General features: G+C 49.4%; 1 protein-coding gene across 1 annotated transcript in view; it reads left to right on the top strand.

Moving 5' to 3' along the window:
* Window positions 1–448: 448 nt before the first annotated feature.
* Window positions 449–6,789, top strand: part of LOC146808846 (chemerin-like receptor 1) — a 181,821-nt gene continuing 175,480 nt past the window's right edge. The window contains exon 1 of the mRNA XM_085615671.1: window positions 449–558. The gene's annotated coding sequence lies outside the window, so the exon portion shown is untranslated. The remainder of the gene's footprint in view (window positions 559–6,789) is intronic.

Genomic DNA, 6,789 nt, shown 5'->3' with positions numbered 1-6,789 from the left:
CGATGGCTGTGTGGTGTGCTTCTCTGTACACGGTTGATGTCTAATCGATCGTGTTGGTATTGTTTGTCTCTTGTCTGTCATCGTAGTGTGCGTGCCTGTCAAATTGTCAATATGTTGGTGTAGTGTGTGTGTCAGTTTTTAATGTATTTGTGAATGTGCGTAGGTGTGTGGTTTCTGTCCACTGGTATGTCTGTTTGTCGGTTTGTTGTGCTTGCCTGCCAATATGTGGGTGTCTTCTTCGTGTGCTGTCGGTGACTGTGTGTGGTGATTGTCTATCGTTTCGGTCTGTCTCTCTGAGACTACCACGCACCCAGCTTACCACAGCAGACTGGAGAGGGCCGCTGCCTCGGCCGAAAGAAAGAAGCAGGCGAGGGTGTTTTTTTTTTTATTGCTTCCCCTTTCCCTCCCCCTCTTCTTCATTAGAGTTTCCCTCTGGCTCGGACCCAGGGCCTCTTGAAGCGCAGTCACCGCGGCGCGGAGCCCAGTCCAGGGAGGGAAGAGGCGCTGTGACTGCCAGGACCAGGTCTGCTCAGCCCGGACCGGGGCTACCTCCGCCAGGTAAATGACCACACTCCGTGTATCGCTCTCTTGTGCTGGGGGAGAGGGATGGAAGGGGGTAAGATGGCGAGGAGCTCAATTTACAACTCACAGGACATACTCTGCCTGGCAGGACCGTAGCAGGTGTATTGTGTGACCTTGTACAGATGTGAATCTGCTGTTTTACTGTGTTTAATGTCCGAAAAAAAACACATTTCACTAGCTGGCAGAATATTTTTCTGAATTTACTCTGACTTCCGAGTTTTCCATCACATTTGGCTTTAGGCTGCTTCTGACACCCTCAGGCAACACACTCACCTCTAGCAGAGAACCCTCACAGTAATAAAGCGTCCGATTGTTGAGCGGCGACAGCTGCCACTCTCTGCCCAGCCCTCTCTCGTAACACGATGGGATCTGGGACGCACGACAGATATTGTTCTCGGGCTGTACTTAAATTGTCTATTTACCCTGAGGATTTCCTCTGTTGTCAAAGTCTCACGCGCGTTCCTATTCTTTCATAAATAATGCAGCCAAACGCGAGGTCCGCACAGGTGCATCCTGGGATGAATGCCTTATGCAAATGACGGTCAACAGGGTGGGGTTAGGTCCCTTATGATTGGACATTGTTCATTGTTCATTTCGAAGATCATTTAGATAAAAACGCTGATGATATCCGATTGGAATTGCAATCTGTTCAGCTTGATCTAAAAAATAAAGGACCTTCTCATCAACGAGGACACTTACTAGACCCCGTTTTTGGAAACTGGCAGGGAGTGCATACTTCTGATCCTATACCCATACCTTGGTCGGACCATTATATTATTCCCATCACAATCCAGCTTGACAGAACGGAGATTGTTCGTCATCAATCCCTGCGATACAAACGAAGAAAATGGAAGACCTTCTCTCTTGATTCATTTAAGCAAATTGTTCATGACGAAGGCCCTCCCAAAGGGGTCGACTGTGAGGCAGCTAATGACAATTTAAACAATATCGTCACCAAGGCCCTGGACATCACAGCCCCAAGTCGCACCCTGTCCAATGCCAGGAGGCTTAAGAAAACTGCTCCTTGGTTTAGCCAAGAATTGCAGGCCATGAAAACGGCATGTAAGAAACTTGAGAGAGCTTGGCGCCAGAATCTCTGTGCAGATATTAAAATACAATATAAAACAGCACAGAGAGCATATTATAAATCAGTTCGTCTGGCCAAAGCAGAGCATTATCATACCCGTATTATGGAAGCAGGCAATTCCTCCAAGGAACTGTTTCTGATATACAAAGAGATATCCATAGTGGACGTGACCTCCCCCGCTCACAATGATTCTGTGGAAGCGTGCAATAATATTGCACAGTATTTTGCAGGCAAAATCCAGAAAATCTATACTAGTTTCTCTAACCAGACAGATTCGGCCACGGACTTCATAGAAAATGACAAACTTGTAAATACACCTGCATGTTTAAACTCTTTTGTAGTTCCTTCTTATGAAATCTTGTCCAAAATGTGCAACAAAATCAAATCGGGATCTCCTAGAGACCCGGCTCCCCCGAAAATTTTAGCTGAAGCCTTCCCTGTATTAGAATCTCATTTTAGGCACGTATTACACACCTCCTTTACTACCTCCTGCCTTCCGGAGGAATGGAAACAGGCAATAGTATTACCCATTAAGAAAAAATCAAACATCAGCATGGACATAATGGACAACCTGCGACCTATATCCCTGCTACCTTATGTGGCCAAGTTAGCAGAGAAAATCGCTAACAGTCAACTTATGGAACATCTTGAGACCCATAATGTTCTCCATAAATCTCAGTCGGGTTTTAGAACTGGCTTCTCTACGGAGACAGCTCTCCTGAGGGCCACTGAAACCTTACGTGAGGGAGCAGATAAGGGAAAGACAATGGCCCTCATCATGCTTGATCTCAGTGCCGCTTTTGACACTGTAGCACACTCCATCCTGCTACAGTGTCTAAATAAAGCGGGAGTTACCAACAAGGCACTGGGGTGGCTGAGGTCTTTCTTGATTAACAGGACCTTCCAAGTCCAAAGAGGAACTTTCCTCTCTGACAGGGTGATGCTGGAACAGGGGGTTCCTCAGGGCTCCGCCCTGAGTCCCACCCTGTTCAATCTTTACATGGCCCCTCTGGCAGAAGTGGTGCAGTCGTTCGGCGTGGAGCTTGTCTCCTACGCCGACGACACGCAACTCCTCATATCGCTGACCCATGCTCCTTCTAAGGAAGCTGATAACTTCAACGCCTGTATGTCCAAACTGGCTATGTGGATGAATGAACACTGTCTGAAACTTAATGAGACAAAAACAGAGGTCCTCATTATGGGAGGCAATGAGGTTAAATGGACGACAGAGTGGTGGCCCAGCTGTCTGGGTCCTCTGCCCTCGCCTACACGAGAGGCGAAGAACCTAGGTGTATGGGTGGACAATAAACTGTCCTTTGACAGCCACGTAAAGAAGACTGTTGGCAAGTGTTTTGGGGTGATGAAAACCCTCAACCGCACCCTCGACCTGTTACCCATTAACTCCAGGCGTACCATGACGCAGGCATTAATAACGTCCCGTATTGATTACGGCAATGTACTACTCATGGGGACATCAGTGAAAAACATAAAAAAGCTACAGGTTCTACAAAACTCGGCAGCTCGCCTGGTGCTTAGGCTTCCCCGTCGAGCTCCTTCACGTCCCACTCTAGCAGCCCTCCACTGGCTACCGATCAGTAAGAGGATTGTTTTTAAAGCTATGCTCTGGTGCCATAAAATAATTCATCACAGAGCTCCGGCATATATGTCTGATTTGGTGTCTGTGTACGAACCTAACAGATCTCTTAGATCCAAAGGAATGGGTCTACTCAAAACTACCTGCCCCAAAAAAGCTAAAATGGGTGGCAGATCATTCCGCACCTTAGCTGCCAAGCAATGGAACCTCCTGCCTCTAGATATCAGGCTGGAGAGTAATGAAATCGTATTCAGGAAGAAACTGAAAACTTGCCTCTTTGCTGTGTGAATTGGTTCCTTCCTCTTTTTTTTCCTCTACTGCTGCATTCTTTCTCCATAGCGCGGGGACACACCGGGAGGTGTTACCAAGCGCTCTACAAACTCCTTTAAACTAAACTAAACTAAACTAAACAGATTATAAGAATGAAAATATTCCGGTGAAAGCTCACTGGCCTTTAGTGGATGGAGAGTGGTGCGGAACGGCTTGCAGGGCTGGGGCACAGTGAGTTTCATGGTAGGTGGATGTCTCTGACAGGCTACAGGCTTATACATCTTGAAACCCAGTAGGGAGCCGTGCTGATGTCATGGGAGCCTGCCTCCTAAAAAGACAATTGGGCTGGGGCAGAGCAAGTCATGCGGCAAACTCTCTAAAGGACAGCGTGGCTGGGGTAGAGGTGCTGAAAGGACAGCTGGGCTGGGACAGTGGCCAGTGCCTCGGCAGGGTGGCCAGTCTTTACTTATTTATTTGTTTATTTATTTGAAGACTTTTATATAGTGCTGGCTAGACCCGTAGGTATCAGAGCGCTTTACGTGAGGATCGTTGCGTTACAAGTTACAAATCATTGCGTTACAAGTTACAAGGATCAGGGTGAGCCACGTGCCAGGCTAGTGCCCGAGAAAGGCAGGGGGACAGGCAGCCACATGTCAGGTTTACCTGTATGCCAGACTCTTATTGAAAGGACAAGTGTGGTTGGGGTAAAGTCAGTCATATGGCAGGGTCCCCTCGGAAGGGCTTCGGAGGAGCTGACTGGTACCTCTACGAGGCCGATAGGGGTGGATTCGTGCCAGGCACATTTCAGGGGAATGGCTTCCCGCAAAGACACAACACGGTGGGCGGGTTGGAGGGGAGACCTGAAAGGCGTCCTTATGAAACCTGTCTCTAATCCCGCACACAGCCTCAGCTGTGGGCGCCACGAAGCAAAGCGCCACGAAGCAAAGCGCCACGAAGCAAAGCGCCCCGCCTCTCAGCACAAAACACGCAAGTTGAGTTCACACTAGTAACAGGCATTGCTAATGCATCGGCTTCGCCTATGTGAAGAATAACGAGCGGGTGGCGTCCGAGACGAAGAAAAGAGCCGATCCTGCCATTTTGGTGCGTATGGATGAAAGGCTGAGTCAAGCCTGCTCCGACCAAGAGGACCGTTGTTAACAGTCCAGTATCTGTAGAGGACGCGCTTGGAGCAGTTTGAATCCTGCCGTGAGGGGAACGGCTGTGTTCCTGTTGGTTACACTCACCTCCACTTTGTCAGCAAGCCGTGAGGGGAACGGCGTGTATTGCATCGAACTACCACACCCAGCGACCCTCTGGGTTGGACACGCCCACATCGCCAGCTGAGGCGGGTTAGCCTTTTTAAGGCCGGTGCGCCTCCCGCAGCGCGGGACGCGCTTGGAGCAGTTTGAATCCTGCCATGAGGGGAACGGCTGTGTTCCTGTTGGTTACACTCACCTCCACTTTGTCAGCAAGCCGTGAGGGGAACGGCGTGTATTGCATCGAACTACCATACCCAGCGACCCTCTGGGTTGGACACGCCCACATCGCCAGCTGAGGCGGGTTAGCCTTTTTAAGGCCGGTGCGCCTCCCGCAGCGCGGGACGCGCGCGGGCAGCGCCCGGGCCAAGGGCGGGCCCGTCCTTGCCCGTCAGAGCCCGGAGGAGTCTGGTCTGGGCCATACCCCTGACAACTGAGGACAGCTAGAGGTTACTCGCCAGGTGAGCACCACTCACTTCCTATTCTTAACTGTAACTGACATTGTTACCCCTTTGCAGTACTGCTGTACTGCTATTCCAACTTGAGGTTTTGGACTGTGTCACTTTCTGTTTGGGGCAGATGTGGTGAACTCCCCTTCCGTTTGAGGAGCTACAGGGATAGACTTGTATTATTTGCCATCGCGGGACTGCGAGGACCAGGGCACTTTGCTGTTTGACTGATTTGCTGCACCTGGTCCTCTTCCCGACTTTTCCCTTTGCCTGCATAAAGTGCTTCCTGGCCCCCGCTTCGCGGGCGCCACTCGAGGTTTTGGTCCGTGACTCTTTCTGTTTGGGGCAGATGTGATGAATTCTCCTTTCGTTTGAGGAGCTAAAGGGATAGACTTGTATTATTTGCCATCGCGGGACTGCGAGGAGCAGGGCGCTTTGTTGTTTGACTGATTTGTCGCACCTGGTCCTCTTCCCGACCTCCCCTATCAATTATCTTCCCTATTTTACTCCCTTCCTCTTTTGCGTGAGCGGAACGCAGGCGGGCAAAAGGTGGACCCTTTGAGGCCCTCAGAGGCCAGAGGAGGCCGGGCGGGGGTCATACTCTGTCCGGCGTGAGGGTCATACGCTGTACACCATATTATTTGTCAATTATGGCCGAGAGTCACGATATTGTGACATTGAGTAAGGCAGGGGGTCCCATGAAAGGTACATTAGATCGCTATTTCAGTAAGGTTCTCATAGATGGAGGGAAGGAAGACACTTTAGCTGGGCGACGGGCTGAGCGTCGCCAGTCAGTGGAATACATGAAGAATAGGCCCTTCATAGATTTAAGCCAACAAGTTACCTTGCCTGATGCCAGCCCTCTTAATGAAAGTGATGACTTGTTGTCTACAGATAGCGTTCCTGTACTCTTGCGGGAGTTATCCCCCCGAAGTCTTCCACCCAACCCGCACGATATTGTCTATACGAACTCTATCTCCACCCACGCTAATTCTCCAGTGGACATAGAAGAGATAGTAAATTCTCCTTTGCCAAACGCGGTGATAGCCAAAAAGAAGACTAGGAAATTAGTGTCTTCTAAAGTTCCTGGTCCTCCTCCAATTAAAAGGAGGAAAAAGGGGGGAGATCCAAGCAGACTTAGGACTAGCCATAGTGACTTTGGGAAAAAAAAAAAAATAATAATGCCATTAACTTGGATGCCCCTACTCTTAAGGCCACTATAGTAAATACACCTACCCCAAAGGTTGCCTCTAACACAGCTCCGATATCAGTGGAATTGGTTGCTACCTCACATTGCCCACTTAAGGAAACACAGCATATTGACCAGTTGGCAAATATTGAACAGCTCATAAGGTCATTTATTTTACCAATTATTGAGAGGTTAAAGAGGGTTGAGGAAAGGCTACGGAATCTAGAGTTGGCAACTTGTAGTAAAGTAGGGCAGGCTAAGGACCTATCGGTTCTAGCCCATCCCCCTGTAGCTATCACGCCTTCGTCTATTCCTGCCTTAAGTGAATGTCCAACTGTAGGTAGTAGGATTTCAGATCCCAG

The sequence above is a fragment of the Triturus cristatus genome, chromosome 7, assembly GCF_964204655.1.
Source record: "Triturus cristatus chromosome 7, aTriCri1.1, whole genome shotgun sequence".
NCBI lineage: Eukaryota > Metazoa > Chordata > Amphibia > Caudata > Salamandridae > Triturus > Triturus cristatus.
This window is presented reverse-complemented; position numbering and strand designations above follow the sequence as displayed.